This window comes from Neodiprion pinetum, chromosome 6 (genome assembly GCF_021155775.2).
Source record: "Neodiprion pinetum isolate iyNeoPine1 chromosome 6, iyNeoPine1.2, whole genome shotgun sequence".
In the NCBI taxonomy this organism is placed as follows: domain Eukaryota; kingdom Metazoa; phylum Arthropoda; class Insecta; order Hymenoptera; family Diprionidae; genus Neodiprion; species Neodiprion pinetum.
In genome coordinates this window covers 6995932-7017068 of record NC_060237.1, presented here as the reverse complement: position 1 = coordinate 7017068, position 21137 = coordinate 6995932, and the positions used below count along the sequence as shown (strand labels likewise).

The 21137-nt window shown below is 42.1% G+C and overlaps 1 protein-coding gene and 1 long non-coding RNA gene across 2 annotated transcripts in view; one reads left to right on the top strand and one right to left on the bottom strand.

Moving 5' to 3' along the window:
- Positions 1 to 21137, top strand: part of Sox102F (transcription factor Sox102F) — a 140115-nt gene that overhangs the window by 13907 nt on the left and 105071 nt on the right. Inside the window, exon 3 of the mRNA XM_046631058.2 lies at positions 18241 to 18340. The gene's annotated coding sequence lies outside the window, so the exon portion shown is untranslated. The remainder of the gene's footprint in view (positions 1 to 18240; positions 18341 to 21137) is intronic.
- LOC124221258 (uncharacterized) lies at positions 2912 to 19274 on the bottom strand. The gene is made up of 3 exons (XR_006883778.2): positions 19206 to 19274; positions 3584 to 3660; positions 2912 to 2958 (listed from the first exon to the last, which is right to left on the bottom strand). It is a non-coding gene; the product is annotated as an uncharacterized lncRNA (long non-coding RNA).

Sequence of the window (21137 nt, the reverse complement as noted above, 5' to 3'; positions counted from 1 at the left end):
TCATTGAAATTACATAATTCAGTAAATGGCCACGAAGCATTTCAAAATTATACACTTATATTTTCTAAATTCAACTCCTTCACGGATTACATATTCCAAATATGTAAAAAAGTTATTTTTCTTTCTACACTTGGTTACCTCAACGTCTGTGATACCATACTTTGACTTTACTCGTCCCTCATATTTTATATTTTCCCCAAAATCGATCCAGCTCACAGTTGAAGCGAAAGGTGAGAAAACGACGAGATAAAAATTAACGATTCGCGAGTCGAGGCAAGGCGGAATCTTTTTTAATTTTTTTCTTTTTCTTATTTTTTTGTCTAAAATACCCAAATAATCCAACCAGATGGGCGGAGAGAGCCGGTATACGTACGTATACAATATATATAGGTGTAATGTGAGCGTGGAGGAGGAACAGAAACGATCGAGACGACAGCTGAAGTGGAGCTGTACAACTACCACCACTACTACCATCACTATGCCGCTAGCCCTTTGGGATGAATCGATACAGAAGAATTTGTTAAAGAGAGGAACGTCGGAAATGGTGGAGGAGGAACGAGAAGAAGAAGAAGAAGAAGAAGAAGATGCTGGAGGATGGGAGGAGAGAGAGAGAGAGAGAGAGAGTGGCGAAAGGGGGTGAGGAGTGCGGGAAACGAGCCGACCCGATACCGTTACTGGACTCTGGAGGCTGTAATAAAGTAAATAAGGAGCCTTGCCCAACAACTTGACTCTCCGTGAAGCGAGAGGTTTTTTTTTCCTTGTGTTTTTTTTTCTACTTTGCTCCTCTTCTTTTTCTCTTCTTTTCTCTCAGATTTTTCTGTTTCTTCTTTTGTATACCTTACCTTCTCTCCCTCTCTCTCTTTCTCTCTCTCTCATTTTTATTATACTTAGATATTATTATGGTACAGGTACTATATCTGTTGCAGCGTCTTTTCTTTCCTTTGATTTTTCCCTCCTCCTTATCTTTTTATATTCTCTTTTCATTCCGAGTCTCGTTCTCTTTTCTCTTCTCGTTCATTCTTTCAGTCTTGTTTCTTGAATCTTCTCCGATGCCGCGACCGCCGTCAGAGTCGGGAGAACGGAGGATTTTACTCCAAGATGAGGCTCTCGGGCACCGTTTGACTCTTGATTGATTTTCATATAGGCACGTGTATACATATACATACATATACATATACACGTACACGCATGGGTGCACGTATTGTATACAAGAAAATGTGCGACGCTGTGAAACGGAGAAAAAATTCTTTGCCAATTGTCTACGTCGGTGTGTGTATAAAGAAAAGAAAAAAAAGCAGAAAAATTTCTCACTTTGCGTACACAATTGTCATATGTACGTCCATTAGTGCAATGTTACTTCGACCTACGATACGTATACCTGTGCGTACGTATGTAATACGCAGATATAAATATTCAAGCAAGAAACTCGCGTAATCGCGATAAAATAAAGGTTCACCGTACCTGCGGCAAGTCTTGAACACGTAATAAATCCGCGAATTGTGTTTCTTTCTTTCCCTCTTTCCCTCTCTCCTCTCTCATCCTCGTTTCAAAAACTTTTGTGCCGTTTTTTTTTTTATTTCTTTTCGCCTCCTCGATTCTCTTTATTATTCACCGCTCGCCCGCGTGACGCTTTTTCACGGCAAATAATCCGATTCGTTGTGTTTTAATTTTTGAACCGCGGTATAATACAACAATTTGCGCAGTTGATTATAATTATTTATCCGATGCTGCCACAACCGGCACTTACAGTGTATTACGAGTGTGTAAATATCGTCCCCGTATTTATCGTAACGTGCATCATCGCGCACGCTGCCTGTGTACAAGATTGATTATACTCCTCAACGAAACTAATATATCCGGAAATTAAATGCGGGGAATACATTAAAATGAACAATTAGGCCTCGGAGCCACTGCGTCGGGGTCAAACGGGCCAGCGGCTCGCCTACGGACGGAGAGACGGAGAGAGAGAGAAAAGAAAAAGCAGAAACTGAAAGAAAAAAAGAAAAGCAGATGATAAAAGGAAGCGCGAGAGGAGAGCACGGGCCGAGGGGCCTCTTCGTGCCACGGATAGACGTCTACCACTACCGTATCTACCTCCACCACTTCTACACGTCTACCGTCCGTCGCATCGCATCGGTCCATAACGGAGGATACAACAAAGACACACATCTCCGTCGGTGGCTGGCTGCCGGCGGAGTCGAACCCGAACCTGGTGGCTGGTGGCTGGCTGCCTTTGCGTATTATACACACTTTGCCGTACACGGTACCTTTCGTTGCCCCCGTGCGCCTTTGATCCTCGACGCGATTCCGTCTATTCCTATACGCACACACACACACACACACACACACATATATACATAGGAATATACGCTCACGCGTGTGTATATCGTACACGTATGCATACGTACGATACGAAGATGCGTGTATGGTGTAACCCGTGAACGGGAAGGTGCGCAACGCGATGTCTCTATGGCCTGCTGGTCTTCTGTGTAATACGCATAAAGGCTCATTGTGCGAACCATGGGTAGTACGGTTGATTCGAGTGGGCAGAGAGACTCCCGGTCGAATATGTGGAGGGAAAAGCCATCTCTCGGTCTCATTTTTTTTATGTATCAATATCTAAGCAAACAATTTCACATGACGCGTGTATATAACGTATCGGATCCGTGGGTATTTTACGTTGCAAATGTGCTAAAACTGACTTTGCAATTAGGGCCTCAATTATGGACACTTATATATATATATATATCCTGTGTGTCATATGTATGTACGCATTGTTGATACAAATGCATGGGGTGAAGAATTGTCGACGTTATTATACTCGGACACCATTTGCGTTCTACGCGAGCTTTGTTATAAATTTTCCCGCATTCGTCAGATGGACTTGCATACAGATTTTCATCGTTGATATCCGATGCATCCGAGGGGGAAAGTTCACTTCTTTAATTTCAGCTGTACCTGAAAATTATCGAGGAATTAGCATTTTTAATTTTTTTTTTTTTTGGAATGTAGAAAATTACTCTCCGCGAGAGAACGGAGGGGATTAGAGTGAAAAGTGAATCTTGCAGAAATAATTATTTTCGTCTGGAAAATCGGAAAATGTCAAGGAATTTGATCTGTCATTGATGCTGAACACCTTGATTACAAAATCGTTGTTATATTTGTGTCAGATATTATTTTTACGCTGCAAATCTTCCGAAATCATATCATTACGATTTGAATAAGCGAAAGAACACTGAGATTACGCTTGCAACATGTCGAAAGAATTTATGGTTCTGTGGAGAGACGATGAAATAATCGGTACACTATATTCCGTCATCTCCCAATCCAACCGCGATTCTTCTTATTTCACGTGCAAAGCAGTAGATACAAGTTGGATTTTTCAAATTCTTCTGTAAGTATAAGCAAATGACATTTATTTGATTCACAGTTTTTGTTTCACTGCTCCAAAATAATCGTACACGTGCCTTATATTTTATATTTATGTCCGTATATATATGCACGGTATTCCAACTGCAGCAACCGAATCTCGGTAAAGACAAGTAAGACGATCCATTATGAAATAAGGCAACTAATTACATACCCCAAGATTAGAGAGTGCCTTCTAACGAACTTTCCGCCTCCCGTTCTTCGAAGAACTTCACTCTGCGGCGATGCTGACTGGCATATGGACGATTCAGAAAACAGAAACAAGAAGAAGAAAAATAAGAAGGAGAAGGGGAGAAGCTTATAGTTAATGCTTTCACAAATACTGCAGCATTTGTTCGACACGAGGAAAAGAAAGAGTCTGAAAATAGTCGGGGTTTTCAAATAGTTTTTGCATCAAACGACAAAATCTTGTGCAAGCTTCAGCAGATTTTATAAATTGGGAAGTGGGAAAGAGAGGAATGTAATAATTGCACAAATTAGCATCTTTTTCAATAATCATTTTCTCTTTTCCTTCAAACAGTGACGTATACCTGATTGAATTGACCCCGGAGAGTATATACACATAATACATACTTGTTATTGAAGTACTCGCAAAGACTCGTTGGCATATTGCGTTATACCCGCGTAGGTATATAGGAACGATAATAAAATAATAAAGAGAAGCAAACCAAACGTTAGCTCGCCAGCTCCTTTGACCTCCAATGGCTGTTTACTGATAGAGTAATTAGCTAATTAAGTAATGAATGTCAATAAAAGTGATTATTTAGCTGCCGCGGAGAAAAGTATCGCTGCTGAAAATACTGATACAAATTTTACGCACCTATATATGATTTTATACTTTACACATCATGCGTTTTCACACACGTCATTTATATCGACGGTGATTTTCACGGCGCAGGCTCTGGAAGCAGCGAGTTTTCACTCTCGTTCTCGTTCGCGTTTTACTTTTTGGTGAAAAAAAAGAAAAAAGGAACGAAAAAAAAGGGAAATAAAAAAATCGAGCTTCGGTTATGCCGCGAGTGTAAAGCTCAACGCACGACGAAGCGACGTATAAAAGCGGGAGAGCAAATTTAGTCAGCCAGTTATGCGGGAGAATCAAGCCGCGATCTATATACATACACATATATGTATAATAGCTTCCTGTGCTTACAATATTAGAATCTCTTCTGCTCTCCCGAAGGGGACACGTCTCGCGAATATTCTCAAGACTGTTCATTGAAATTACGCTCTCGTTGAGAGATTTGCGGGGAACGCTCGATATTCTCTACCCCGAGGATCTTTATTACAGCTGCGCTGCGATCAACGCCTTTGACGGAATTTATTCCTATTTATTACTCCTAGTCTGTACAATTATCCTTGTACATTATTATAATGCGTTTAGGTATAAGTGTCCTTCTAATCTTACCGCTTTCGCTGTAATAATAATCGCTGAATCATTTATAATACATTCAAGTCGACATTAACATTATCTTTTATACTGCGCCGTATGATCCATGCATTTGTGTCATTATGAATATATTATACATCCTATCTCTCTCTCTCTCTCTCTCTCTCTCTCTCTCTCTCTCTCTCTCTCTCTCTCTCTCTCTCTCTCTCTCTCTTTTTAGCAAAATTGTACAACCGGTAAGGATGTATATTTTACCTCCTCGTTTTTTTTTTTCTTACTTCTTTTTCTATTCTTTAGAATAGTCTGGGGGATTATTGTGACGAAATTATTATTCCTTAAGAATAATTTCTGCACATATATATATTACACTTCTTAGATCTCGTTACATCCTATATATATATATATATTTCCTTCTCAGTGCACGCCGGCGTCACGGGAAATCAGAAAAACATTTTCACGGTCGCAATTGAAAACCGTTTCCGTCACGCAATTCCCTCTTTTTCGGTTTAACGTCCATTCTTAGGTCGTTTGTTCAAGCAAGAAACAATTATTAGAGCCTAACTAATTTTTTAACAACAAACCTTGTAGACTCACGACATTTCAATGTGTCTGCAGAATGTCAAAATTAGTCTCTGTATAGTTTGCAGCATTTTTTTCTTCTTGGAAAAAGTTTACGAAAAAACTCACTCAGAACGATCATAAAGCATCGAAGAATCAATCGATGATCAACTCGATCATCCAGGTTAAATACATCGGTGAAAATGAAGTCAATCGGCTCTGTGTCGAACGTTTATGTTGTGCTTCTTTTTCTTTTCTCCTTTTTCCGCCGCATTCTGTTACGGGATAATTTATTATCTCTAGATAATTAGGCATCTATATATCACGCGCATTTATATTATACACATATATGTATACACACGTGTACATATATGTAATGTAGACATTATAGTATATACCAGTACCCGATACGTGATGCGCATTCGTGAAAGGCAAGACACGAGGCACGGTACATACGGTGATTTTCACGGTAATGGAAATAACGTGTCGCAGCGTCAACTCGCGTCAATTTCAGAGGCACGATATCTTTGTTCAAGAGAATAAAGAAGGAGAAGAAAAAGAGAAAACAATAAAAGCAAAGGAGAAACGGATCCGAAATATTTATTGGTATACACGGTTAAATTATTACTATTCACGAAATTTTTCTCTTTTACTCGCGGTGATTTCAATCGAGAATCAAATCTTTCGATCTGCGGTATAATAATATTTGCATATGATAGAACGTTCAAGAGAATTACACTTGAAGTTACTTTTGGTGTATAGGCATAGATTCGAGTAGAAGTTCTCAACGTTTCGTGATTTCGTATACCTATATCCGTATATATATATACATATATATCATTTATTTACACTCACTTAGGCACCTGGCTTTTATAAGTATTTCGGTACAGTCACATACCGCTGTTTGAACGGTTCTTCTTTCATTTTATTTTTTCATTCTAGTTTTTAAAATTTTTTCGTAAAGCGAAGCCGTGTTCTCTGAATACTTGAAAAATTTTAAACCGATCACTGGGTCTTCCCAACAAGTGAATTTATACAGAGCGAGGGACAATTATTTTTTGTAAAAACCATGGGATAGGAAGTTAGAGCACCTACATTGAAATGGAATACCAAGTTTAAAAATACGGATTCAGTCACGATTTCACTTGTGTGTAATTATTTTCTAGAAAACTTGCTTCATCGGATCAGCTAATGTTGTGCCAGCTGCACGTTTCAAGATTCAGTCTCGTTCCGAAGTCGATTTCGATTTCCCGACACCCTGATAAGAAATTGACGCGAATTACGCATCATTGAACGTATGATTGAAATATCAGTAATCCCATGACAAACCGTATCACCGCAAAGAAATTTTTCTTCTCCTATTTTCTTCACCTGAGATCCGCACTCGTGCTCGATACGAATCCAAGGTGTAACGAATATCGCGTGAGATATCGAATTGCAGATAAATAATTTTGCTCGTAATTTGTTGACATGTAAATCGCGACCGCGATCGCAACGGCGACGAAAGGGTTCGTCCAGTCCTCGAGTTCCTTTGATCCTCTCGAAGGATCGTACAAGGTACGTGTAGGCGAGTGGCGTGCCGCGGTATCTCTACGATGTTATAAATAAAGTATATACGCACGCACTCACGTTCATATACATCTCTGATATGACACAAGCAGCACAGTGAGTATATAAAGCGTACCGGGTGAATTGAATTATTTTGAGCAGTGAGCTCGGAGCACAGTAGTCTTTTATGAACGAATCGACAATGGAGTCTTTGTGCAATACGGATACGTAGGCGGGGTGGAAGGGAATGGGCGGCTGGGGGCGGGGGGGGGGGGGGGGGGGGGAGGAGGAGGGTCAGTGCAGCTTTCTATACAGCCATCGCGTGAATGTGCTAATAACGAAGGTAAATTTGTTCCAAGGAATCATTAATTAAAGTATTTTGTAACGAGGCGCCCGCTGCCGACGCCTTACGTTGTGTACGCATATGTATATTGTATAAGTACATGTATATGTATATGTATGCACACATGTACGTACAGCGTTACACCCGCAATCGTATCGTAAATACCCATGTATAAAAATATACGGTACGTACAATGGTACGTAATATACGCAGAAGCTCGTGGAATGTTTTGTTTCGCACAGCGCGGTGATTTCATCTGTAGTAAAAGAGGTGCGACGTAGGTACGAAAAAGTTTGTAACTCAACCTGGCGAATAAAGACCAGTGATCATAGAATCGCTAATGTTTCAAAGAGAATGTTATTCTTTTCACGAAATAACAAGGGAACAACGGAGCTTCTCTTCTTTTCTCTTCTCTTCTCTGACGGCTTTCAGGGTAAAAGCTTCGACGACAGAAGGTTCGCAGTGTCGGCCTACCTACAACTCAGCGTAGATTATATGTATACCTACATATGTATAATACATTATCTAGATCCGCGACCATGACGTGAATACGACGCAGTCTGGAGCTTGCAAGCTTGCGATATATACTGCAGATAGGCGCGGTGTACTCTTTTACTTATGTACCGCAGTCGCCGATGTAAGACGTATCGGTTGTAAGTTTGCAACTCGACTTCTCGATGCAGTCGCGTGCAGTGTTGAATCCATTTGTATGGGAGGTTTGCTAGAAAGGATGGGAACACGGGAGGCGTAGTATTTGTATAACTCTCATATTCCTCTTCACTACGTGTATAAGCCAATATCGTTCTGCGTCGAAAAAGACAAGCAGCCTCGGCTATTGAAAGCCTCCATTCAAAGCGCATGACTCCATTCTTGAAACCGTGCCACGTACGCCTTATGATATACATATGTGTATATACAGATACGAATATGTGTATAGGTATACGCGTTTGTGATTCGCTGTTACGTTTACCTTCTCTGAATCGGTACGTAAAGGAAGTCTTGAGCTCACCCACTCGACGCCATTTGATTCTGGCTATAATAATGAAGGACTTCCTGTCGCCCGGAAAACTATCGGAAATCCGACAACTTTTACAAGTTTTACTCGCGTTAACAGCTGATTTGTGATTAATTTTGTAAAAGCAATTATCGAATTTATACGCAGGATGGAGTTCGGTCTATTCTGTAAAGAAGTGCAGCGTGTCGAGTGGTTGAAGCGAGAAAACGAGGTTTCACAAAACACGTTAACTTCGACAGTTTTAGTTTGCGCTTCTCACCTAAAGAAGTGGAAGTTTGATGTGAAAAACAAAAATTGTAATCGGGAACTTGATTCGTAGATCGAAAGGAGTAAAAAATTGCATGCGGAAAAGCGTAGAAGAAAATGTTTTGTCGAGAAAAACAGAAGTTTCTTCCCGATATTCGAACACGACCGTGTACGAGCCTGTCTATCTATTCACTGCACGAGCAGAGCTATTTATTACCGGCGTTCAATGATAACGAGGAAATCGTTCGCGCAGGGACGAAACCCTTGGTTGAAGAGCAATCGATGCTCCCTGCAGCACCCTCGTTCGTCGAGCGAAAGCTGCGCTTATTAAGCCTCCGTGTACGCAGACACATGTTCGACGCAAGCCACCCTCCCCTGCACGCCGTTTCGCGATCAGATCCGCAGAGACGTAACGAAAACGGACAAAAAGACGAAGGAACGAGACACCGGAAGAAGGTAGCGCGAGACTTTGTCGAAAGTGTCCGCGGATTGTTCGCCGATCGATTCTCCTCGATCGAGGGGAGATAAAAAGGGGAACGGAACGGTCGCCGTTGACGTCAGACAGTCCGGCACAGAGGCGCTGCTTCATCCGTCCCACTAATTGTCATTTTCCGGTAACTTCCGGCAGACGATGCTTTTTTCATCGGCAGGGCTTTACGGGTGTTTTCAATTATTTTTACGATTAAGAGTTTCATCTGTGCCGGCCTCTCTCCGATACATCGCGGCACTTCGTGCCCCAGGAACCTGCCGCCGTTACAGGCACTCGATGCTCGCTCGTAGATAGGCAGGCACTCACGTGTCCCGGTGTTTGTGACGGTAATTACACGCGAACCCCTACAACAGAAGCCAACCCCCCAACTCGACGAGAGTCGCCGCGTCCAACCGTGAGGGGTAATCGATCGTTACCGTATTTTCCTTTAATAGCTCGTTCCCGCCGACGCGTGCTGACGGTGAGTAAAAAGTGTGGAAAAGTTGAAAAATCGAGGAAACAACCAGTTGAACGTGTTTCCACGACATTCGTAGTACGTAGGTACAGGCGAATAAGCTTCGGGGAAGATTTTTTCTCACACCTATAGCTCGTTGTCGGTGTATAACTGTCAGTCTTCGATCCGAAGTTTAAGTTTCTACACCACACGCCATGATGATACATTAATTATGTAGATTAGAGCACGGAATTATAGCGATTCGAGGGGCTATTCACTCGACGATCGGGTCATAAATTTAACGGTTTTAGCAAGAAATTAGGACGAAAAAAGAAATCAATTTATATACGCTGGGAACCAACGAGGACGCACTGGATAAGGTAGAAATTAGTAGAAATCATTCGAAATCAGTGTTAATCAATCGGGTTCGTTGGCTCGATTTACAAGCAAATGTCCCTTTCCGTTAATCTGATTACGTCGATGACGTCGGGCCGTTTTTTGCCATTATCATAATTCACGTGAAATCCTAGCTCATTACGTACCACGTTTGCTAATTTACGATCTCGACGTTTGATTCTATTTGAGGTATAAAAGAAAAAATAAAAAATTCTCATCGATTTGTTAAAAATGCTTTGGAATTCTTGGACACAAATATTTATCGATCGATTTAGATACCCCATACATTTATACCAACGTGTCATATGTTATACAACGAAATTTTAACGCGAAATCGATATTGAAAATATGTATACCTATGTACACGTAGGTATAACGTATGCATGATCGATGAATTTCGGGGTGTAATAGCGAGCGTTTACGATGATAATATAGCAATGCACCGCATAACAGGGAACAACAAATGGATCGGCGATCGGCCGATTAGGTGACGAGAGATCGTGGTCATTTCTTCGGGGAACCAGTTTTACCTCTGGGCATTTCTATTACGACTGAGAGCTAAATAAGAGAAGTGAAACGCCGTGAATGTGGCTGTTCGTAGGTCGTTGTGAACGTTTTGATCCGAAGCGCGCCATCTTAACCTAGAGTCGTTACCCACCGATAGCCGGGGGTCCCTCTCACACGTCCTCATCGGGTATGGTTATAATGGAATGACGATTATCTCTCCGTATGGTCAGGCTTCTCGAACGATCGCGTCATCTTATCGCATCCCGCGGGGTTTCGGCCAACGGCGAAATTCATCCAGTATATACCGAGTCTCTCCGCCTATCGAATCTCGACTAACCAACCACATCCTAAACGGTTGCATCAGTCGCGACACGACCGTTTCCACCTGTTTGTCGGAAATCTTCGCAACCTTGCGAACGAATTAAGCAAGGATTGACCCAATGTGCAAAAAGTCCTGCGTCACGGTTCGAATCAATGGTCGCGAAGACGGTGAACCCCGGAAACAATTGGAAAGGTGAAAACCGCTCGGAGATTTGTTTCTTCATGGGTGAAAGGAGAAAGAAGGATGATCCCCCTGTTGTTTTGATAAGTGGAGAGGTGAGGGGGCAAGGCAAACGCTGTTTGGGTAATTCGAGCAGATTGTCCGGCTCACAATCAGTCAGTCAGGAGTCACCGGCAGTCGGTGCGCGTTGTTTTCTCCTGTGGGAAGGGCTCCTCCGGTCGACCGTGTAAAATCCCGGGACCGAGGGTTGGAGTGAGAATTTTCGTTGTGAAAGCGGGGGTGGATAAGGATCGAGGGCGGGACCCTCGACTCCGCTACAGAAGGATTAGCTCCCCCATCTAGCACTTTCGTCCGGCTCATTGTAAACTGATTATCTGGAAATGAGAGAAATCTCCACCGTTCGTTCGTTGGTTCGTTCGTTCGTTCGTTCGTTCGTTCAGCGTACCTTTTGCCCGACAATCAGCCTCGACGATTCAATGGAAGGTACAAACGACCCTTTGATCCTTGCTCGACTCAACGATTCGCGGATTTACCGATTTAAGGCTCCGTCGCACACTTCGCGTCGCTTCTGTCCGACGACGCTGGAATATCGATTCGAGTATCAGGGCGGCTCGGTATAATTGTACGAAATTATTATTACTACCAAATTTACCATTTCCGTATGCAGGGAGCGAAAAATTCGCCGTCGATTGATCAGCGAGCGTATGCGTGTACCTACACTTTTTTTTGATATTTTAATCATTATCGTTAAGGTCGCAACGGCTGCCCAAAGTTCCCATTGACGTTCCCCTCCCCCTACCCGCCGTTGGCGGCAAGTGTTTGACTTACTCGGTAAGCGTGGAGCCATTTTCACCTGGTCAAACAAAACACAACGAGGACGAGCCTCGTGTCATTGTGTTTGCATTATTATTATGTTAATCACGAAAAGGCAGTGACAATACGTCAACCTCAATTTCGTTCCTGGTTCGGCTCAAACTAACACACATATTTACTCATGTAGCTGAACAAACGTTGTACCTGCCTAACTCCGCGGCAACGCTTGCTTGGCTGGCCTACCTAGGCAAATCGTTCCGTACTCATAGTTTCACCTACTCGCACGGCTACTCGTGGTCACGTAGAGAGGCTGCAGGGATTCTTCGATCACCGATTCTCGCGTGCGTTTTGTCTGGAAACAAGCGGCACGGACGAGAGAAACCGAAAACCCAAGCGATCATCGATCGTTGGCAAATTTCGCTAATCAAACTTTTTTAATACTACATTACGGCTCGTATGTATGCGACACGTATATGTCGGTCAAATATTTTATCATTGCCACACGTATTAAATAACACACGTTAAACGCACCACGTGCTTCGCGCGGACACGCGGTTCTAATATGCCAACACGTCAACGACTACGCGTGCGAACGAGACTTGGTCCCATATTTTCGTGTATAACCCGATATTTTCTGCAGTTGAGAATTTAATCGCATAATATGAATGAATGAAATGTCGTACACGCTGAAGTAATTGAAACAGAGTATTTTTAATAATAGATATCGCTAATTTTTGACCGATTGTTATTATTGAACGTTAAGTGTGCTTATCATTATGTGTAGTAAAATATTACAGTTGCGTGCCGAAAACTTTCATTTCATACAAATGATATTTTTTTTTAAGAAAAGCTAGTTTCAGTTCGATCGAATAAATGTTTTTACTCTTAAGACGGAACGTTAACGGAATCGATGTATTTTGTGAATATTGAAATTCATTAGGTATTTGAATGATCTTTTTTTTTTTTGCTTCAAACTGCGGAATTGAATTTTTAGACATTTACCGCAATGCCTATAATTAGCTATGATATACCTATTCTCAATGTCTTTCTCTCAGTGTGAAGCCTGGATATGATTGCCGCGAATCTTTCCGCATAGATACATAATTTTAATGTATGCCGGGGGAACAAACGGCAGCTAATTTACCGAAATTTTAACAAAAACTGGTTTGAAAAAGTGGCATCAAGGATATTCGATAAACTTTATGGATAACCGGTATGTATACGATCGGCTAAAATTGCCAATAAATGAAAAATTTGACTCTTTCGACTAATGAATATTGAAATTCTTTCACACGAATGACGGTTCAGGCTATACCAAACTCTGTTTTAGTTCATGCGCCACTAGCAATTATTATTAATAACATTGAATATAGAAAATTTTGACAAGATCTTGTAGCAATTTTATGCTGCACAAGTTCTCGCGTCTCATTTATACGCACTCGCTATGTAGAATTTAGAAATAAGCGCGTGCATACAAATCTTGAATACTCGATATTTATCCTCCACACGGGCAGCTGATTCTTCGAACAATTAGCATCTACCGATCGATATTCAATGATTTGGTTGAAAAATGACACGTTCAAAATCGCTTATACGTACGAGTAGATAAGATAGTAATATACGAGAAGCCTTTTGCCGCAGCAAGTCTTTCACGTCGCAAAAGCGACTCGGACCTCGAGATCAGAACCCGGATCGTTAGCGACATCCCGAGTATCGGGGCACGTGGTCCCGTCATGCAGCGAAGCTAACGGATTCGGTATAACAAGGCTTCGAAGCCGACGCGACGACGGTCAAGTGCAGCAGGAGTCGGCGAGAATCGGCCTCGACGCTACGCCGCCGGAGTGAAGAGCACTCGCGTATTATCGAGGCCAGCAATTATCATGGCCAAGGCAGGTTTTCGCCTCTATGGTTCGGCTCGGTTCTCATGGTATGGTGGGCCACGTCGCCTGGGAGCGGAGCGAGTCAAGTCCGCGGTGATTGAGTCCCGACTCGTCGTCGTCGTCGTCGGCACCCTCGGGGCGCGTAACGCAATTACGATTGTTGTTTGAATGAACAATCAAGCGCCCTACAGGCTCGCCCCAATCATTCAATTTCTGTTCAATCGCCGCCCCCGAAACTCGCGAAGGTCGAGACTTTGTGCACCGCGCGGGAGAGAAACTGAGAGAAGGAGAGCGAGAGAGAGAGAGAAAGACCAGAGAGCGGTAACAAAGCGAGACTTTGCCAGCTTCTTATTTCCTGCGGGTGACAGGGCGAATATTACCAGAAGAAATGTAATAACAGGTCGGGTTATCAGCACACACGGTCCCTCCGCGTTTCTCTCTCTCTCTCTTTCTCTCTCATCTCTCTCGTACCGCGACAGCAGCGCCGCGTTCCAGCCTCGTTTCACCCTGTGATTAGGTGCCGCATGCCCCTCGACAACTCCCCGGGGGAAAAACCGTTCGAACACTCGAACACCCTACTCCATTATTTCAGTTACATCGCCCCCTTTCCGCCCCTTACTTCTCGCGCCCAGCCAGAACCGGCAATCTTCTTATACCCCGTTCATTTCGTTTCCTTTCATTTCATTCATTTTCATCGATGTCCGTGATTTCCTTTTCTATACTTTCTTTCGGCTTTTCACGATAATTCCTGGCAACGAACACTTACCGTCGTCGTCGGTCGTCTGTTTTTTCTTCGTTACAAGTACACACTACGCAACGCACGATATGACTTTTCCGGTATTTTTAGAAAGTCTTCCGAAGACGTGAGTGAAGATTTTGCGTCGATCCGATCGGTTCACCATTTTTTCTAATTGTCCCAAATTTCATTCGCGATCGATGAGGCTCTTACTTATCGTCTAGTTAGGTAATCGGCTCTCTCGATCTGCTCGATTCGACTGGTTTAAAAAATTTATGGTTCATTAAATCGCTTCTTTCCATTTGGACACAAGTATTTTATATTTTTTACGATTTTATTTCCTTTCTAATCACTTTATCACACCAGTTTCATCAATTGTATAAACTCGGTTGACGTGGAATCTTTAATTCATAGATCAATACCGCCAGGATATGCAAATTATATATTCTGTGGCCGACGACGTGACGAAAAATACTGTTATCTTCTTTATTACTGTGTAGGTACGATATAATAATCGTAAGTACACGTATCTATAACCTCATACAGCGTCGACTCTCTAAAAACTGTATAATTAGCGATCAGGATTGTCCAGGCGACGATCGATATTTCGGAGGACCAAAAATTAAGATTCGAGGAATTCATCTCTCGTTATTTCATCTCCGCATGTTTAAAATCTCGATACATCGACCCTTCCAAGTTTTAACCCCCAACCGTTTATCCTCTCGAACGTACCAGAATAAACCATTCGTCTCGATCCCGCACCTGCGTGCAGTTACACGCATACGGGTATAAGATACAATAACACAGCCCACACCGCATTTATCATACAACATACACGTGTGAGTGCGCGCGCGCGTGTGTTGAGACTGCGGGAATGACACACGCTCGGTATTACGTATAACGCCAAGATTGAGGTAAAACACTTGCAGGTCTCTCTCCGAAGGTGCGTTGTATCAGCTGTGCAGAGGTACGATACGTACATACAACACGCATCGACCGCCGATTCGCGAGACGAGAAATCCAGCTTCGCTCGCTCGCTCGCTCGCACTCGAGATCGGAGGTACGTAGGTATAACCCGCGAAGCACCGGCACGAAGGAGGGCAGCGGGCAGCGAGTGACCGGATCGTGGCGGGGTCGTCGTCCTCCGGCGTCCTTGCCAGCCACCTGACCACGCCGTCAGCACCGCGGCTAGCCGGCACGCAGGACGCGAGCCGCGCGCCACCTAGTCGCCGCTCGCTTCGTTCGCTTCGTTCGCTTCGCTCGCTACCTTCGCGCCGCGACCCCGTCCTACCCCATCCTAGCGCAGCGTTAAACTTGCACTCCGAGCGCACACGCCCGCGAACGGACCTCGTCTACGTTCGCCTGCCTTGTAACTTGTGTACCCGCCCAACTACGTACGTCTACTACTCGATGCGCGAGAGCGAATTGCCTCGATATTATCGAGGCTTTGCGCTATTAATAGAGAGGCGAGCTCCTGCCCTTGATACCTGCCGATGCTCCTGCTGCACGTTAACCCTTTTTGGCTCGTGATCTCGGGACTATTTGATCGTTCGTCGGATCCACAAATTCGTAGACCACTCGTCCATACATATAATAAAAGATTGCCGATCCAGCCAATCTGGGAAATTCTTTATTACGTGCATTCCGGATGGTGGACGACATTTTGTACACGTGTTGAAATAAATTGAGTCAAAAAGAAAGTACCGATTTTGCCGTTAAGATTTATTCTTCTTCAATTTCCATCTTTATCATTTAATTACAAATTTTGAAGCTGAAGGTCAATCGGAGATCACGTTATTGGAAATGGTTGAACTTGATTCCCTGAATAATAAGATCACTTCAGAGACGCAGAGTCAGATGGACCATCCTGTATAGCTGTGTTCAGAATTTACGTCTCGTGCGGGTATTTTTTCAATTCTTATATTTTACTCGCTGCGCTAGCTTGATTATGAATATTTATGTATAGACATGATAATGATGATGTTAATAACAATGCGAATACGCGTGTTTAAGGTCTAAACTTCATAGTCACTAGTTTTTACGCGACCTTCTGTTTTTTATTCATGAATTATTCAAATCCGACGTTTTTAGAAAAAAGACAAATCCGATACATTGAAGCGATAAGTCAAGGAAAAAGCTTACTTACGATCAGTCTTGATCCGTGAAAGTGGAAAACAGCCGGAAATTTTCTAAACCACATTGAACGGCCACCTTGTCATTCGTTCAATCTTTCTGAACATGCGTTACATTCCATAACAATCGCAACTTAAAACTGCCAGCGCGTAAAGACTTCACGAATGGGTTAATTATGATTAATCTCAGGTAGGCGATAATTGGCAGTTTATGAAATTTTTTGGAATTGGATACGAAGTCAGGAAGAATCAGGTTTGAACATCGTCTGTTCCGACTACAACTTTCGGAATTATAACCTGTTCTGCGACAGGATTCGACGTTATTATGCACCATTTGAGCCATAAATTATTGACGACGTATAGATTTTTTATTCGTAAGTTCTAACGATTTCGTACCGAGCTATCGAATGGCGTGATTCGATCTGCGGCTACAAGCCGTCGTCTTGAGCTAGATTATAATCGTTATTGTATACCCGTGGCAGCTTCCCGCGATGCAGACGGGTGGATAAATTGCGCTATTATAGACGTACATCTGTATCATTACAGCTGTGGTTATAATGTCGGAAATTAAAAGAAATAATTTATAACAACGACTTATTATTTACTACGACTGCAGCGACCGAAAGGAACGAGTCGAGTTGAGAATAAAAGAGGAGAAAAATATTACCGGTATTAAACATCTGTACACCCGTAACTGTTATGAAGACGCAGCTATCTGGCTAATAAATTTATTGCCGAGAGTATATAATATAATAATGACGTATTAATTAACCATTCGAATTCTTGATTTTTCAACCAATTATATACTTTACTCTCACGTTTGCAGGTGATTGGCTTACTCTAGCTGCTGTACGCGTATTTTTCTTCTTCTTCGTCGTCTTTTATGCAGTCTTGCAACGATGCAATTAACGTCAAATATACCACATATAGATATTCAAAACGGTTCATCGTTTTACCCGATACGTAAACTCGAGCGTCGTATCTTATAGGTATTCAAAATCGATATAATTTTTTTTCTGAATTCAATTCACGTTGTTCTTAACCAAGGAAAAAATTATACGAATACTGAAAATGGTACGGGGAAGAGAACCGATTTATTCGTGTGTGAAGCGAAATATATATTGTCGATTAAAATTCCCGATTACGCATAGATCTTTATAAGTATCCTAATAGTTCTTGAGAACAACGATATTGCTTTCATACGTAGAATTCATATTGCATATACATGTATAATATGTGTGTACATAAAATACCGGCAATATTATATGCATAAATTATTGTCGTTTCGTTTCTCTGTTTGTATTTCGTTTGTCACAATCAAGATCCGGGAGCGTAAAAAATTTGTACCCGAACGCGATGAGGTAAAAAAGCTTGTCCACAATCGTGAGATTTACCCGGTACATGCTTCTTCGCTGCAGAAAATACATACGTACACCTAATTATAACCTGCCTGTGCACACGGGCGCAGGTATTTTTACTAATACATTGCAACTTTTTCTGCGAATATGACCGATGGCCGTCGTACGCGACTGCGAACCTCATCGGCTGACTCGTGACGCACGTCTCGTTACAAAGTTGAATTCCTTTGTAACGTGTATGGAAAATAAGAAATATCCACACACTCGACGGAATTTGAAAGCGAACTGTGACGCAAGAGTTGATTCCTCGGTGACATTGTGCATTAAATATTCCGGCGTGTGATTTAGCTTTTTGCGATTACGTAACAAAGATGCATGACTTTCGTACGATAATTCTTTTTCTTACCATCTTTTCTCCATTTGCGATATTCTTGTAACATTGTTTTTATTTTCGTCGTTTTTTGCAGAAACGAACAGGTCCTGATGTTCCCTCCGATATACGAACGGTCGGTGGGCACGAAGCGCCGATAAAAAGCCGAGAATCAGCTGGCAGAAAATTCCAACCCGGTAAGTTATTTCAGTATCGATTGTGCAACATTTTCACAACGATTTGTCCAGCCGATCGATTTCGCAGAATATTACGTATGCACATCTGCTGCTCTTTTCCTTACCTGTGAACGAGCATGGAATGAAATAGCTGGGAGAATTAGTCACGCGGTATTTGAAAATTGAGGAACGATTTTTTTGAGCCAAAAGTTTACAACAATCGTTCCAGACTCCGATAGTTTGGTAAAAATTTTACGATTGCCGAGCTTAGTCGGATCTCATTACGAACGAAATCGGTAGTCAAATTTATGCGAATTAATTCCGACTAATCGCGTGCTTAAACCACTCTGTAAGCTGTCTCGAAACACTCATTAAAAGGTGAATATTAATCCTATAATAAAAACGTGAATAAAAGTAGGAATTATACGGGATAAAAGTAAACATTTACGGCTACATGTGGATATACGTGAGTTGAAACGACGCTGAGATCGGCAAGCAGAAACGACGAAGTGGGGGCCTGCAAATAAATTGGAAGCGTGAATTTCCGGTGCTCCTTGCACGCGATGATCGTAAAACAAGGTGGTCGATTCGTTGTTACGATCGGGGATCTTACGGTCCTCGGAATGCATAGAAATATAGAAATATATTACGTAGGCTTTACAGAAATCGAGGCGGGTGTTTGCTGTCTACGAGTGGGAATCGAGCAGCGAAGTTTGTTTGCAGGCGGATATCTAATCTGCGAAAATATGACTCGGGCGACAAAGTAAACTTGAGGAAATGTAGGGTGCAGAGGAGCGTAGATCAACGATCGGTTAGGGCCCCGGTTATGATCGATCAAACTCGTTCATCCTCGTATACAGACTTACTTACTTACTCACTCACTCACCTATTAGTCTCTGACTTCCGCAAATTCCCTCTGCAATGGCACTTGTAGTTCTCCACGTGTGTGTCAAAGTGCCGCGGTTGTAATCCATTAGATTCTGCGTCAAGACTAGCGATTTTCCAACAGTTGGATTATTTATCCGGCGACAAGAGAGTTTGGCCAAAACGGATCCTTCTTCTTGTTTTTCTTGCTTGGTTCCCCGCCACCGGTGAGTGACTGTAAAATTTATTTTCCCATTGCGAAACCTTCAGCTATCCGTAGCTTAATAACGAGATCAGATCAGACCTGTATTCCATATTTTTTATTGCGCTTTTTTCTGATTCTTATTTTTGAACGTCAAACGAGGTGATTGGACAAATGTGAAATACTCAGGCAGGTTCATTTAAGTTGTGATTACTATCTCAGGAAATGTGAAATAAGTTTGAAAATCAGTCAAAACGTGCGGTACTCAATAAACATCTATATTCACCTTCAATCATTTTTCTCGACGATAAAAAGAAGTAAGTTTTCTCGTGAAATTAAAACTCGGACGATTCGCCCTAGATTTTTAAAAGATCTTCATTCACCTGTTTCTAGTTCGAGGATTAAAAATATTTTTGATACCTTCTTCGTTAACGTATTGAAGAAATAAGGTGTAAATTTAAATGAGAAAACATACAATTTTTTTACCAATACAATCAATAATCTAAGGAAAATTCTACATTAACGTGGATACCTGTTATAACTTACGAGCTTAAGTTATCGACTATGGCTGTTGTTGCGTAATAATTATTATGTCTCGAAATTCGAGTGCCGATGTTGTGACGAACGAATCGTAAACGCTGCCCATTTTGTTATCCACGTAAAAGTTCAACACGTTTGTTAATTAATTCTGGGGTTATTAACGAATATTTCAAACACTGTTGCGCAACGCTCGATTTTAGTCGCACACGTTTTATGCCACCGAATTAACTTTCATCCTGTACCCAACTGTAGCGACGCCTTTATCAGGTTATCAAAACTGCCTCGTGATACAAAAAAAAGAAGCAACAAGTAAATCAATAAATAACAAAAGGGCTGTAAAAAAATAAGGTATTAAAAAAATTGTATGCTCTGCAAGCGAGCAGGTAAAAATCAGATTTCCATCTTTCGCACGCTGGTTGCATACATATTAGTGATCGAAGGTTATCAATCCCTTTGAAGATGAACGACGTGCAAAAATGCGAGTCGTATTTTCCACGCAGTTTCAGATGCGCGTGGGAAAATAATATAACTATATAATTACGATAAAATTAAATTCTCTCTTTAGAGAATTTAATTAACGCTAATTATTTATAAACGTAACGCGCAAAGCGTCGATCATACCCGTTGTGAAGGCGATCGCGCGTAGGAAGAAAAATTCTCGACGAAAGGAAGTCGAGGTAAAAAAAAGTAAAAGCCGACAGAGAGTGAGAGAATTGTCTGGGAGACTTGATTGAACGATCAATTAATATTTTCTCGCATTACACGGGTACCTAATGGAATTATTAATCTGCCGCGCCGCGACCAATCGACCCGTCATATCTGCAGGTGACAAATAATACCGCAATGAATTATCGGATGTAGTCCAATACGCAAAGCGGTTACCGTTTCGATTAGTCAATGTAGGTCCCGCGAATAATAATCCAACAATCGAACCGCGTTGGTCGGTCGGTTTATAACGTAGCGACTCACTGTAGAATACGATTAGAAAGGGTTGCGATTACCGCGTGTGGAAACAAGCGATAATTCACAATCCGGAGCCTATTTTCTCTGGGGTTCCGTGCATGTGTGGAGACAACCATGGATTTTTTTTTTTTTTTTTTTCATTTTACTCCCCCACTTCCCGACATTTCATTCGCATGGCGTATATACGACACACGAAAGTCAATCCGTGTTCGTTACCTTTCTGCCAAAGTGCAAACTATAAAACACACG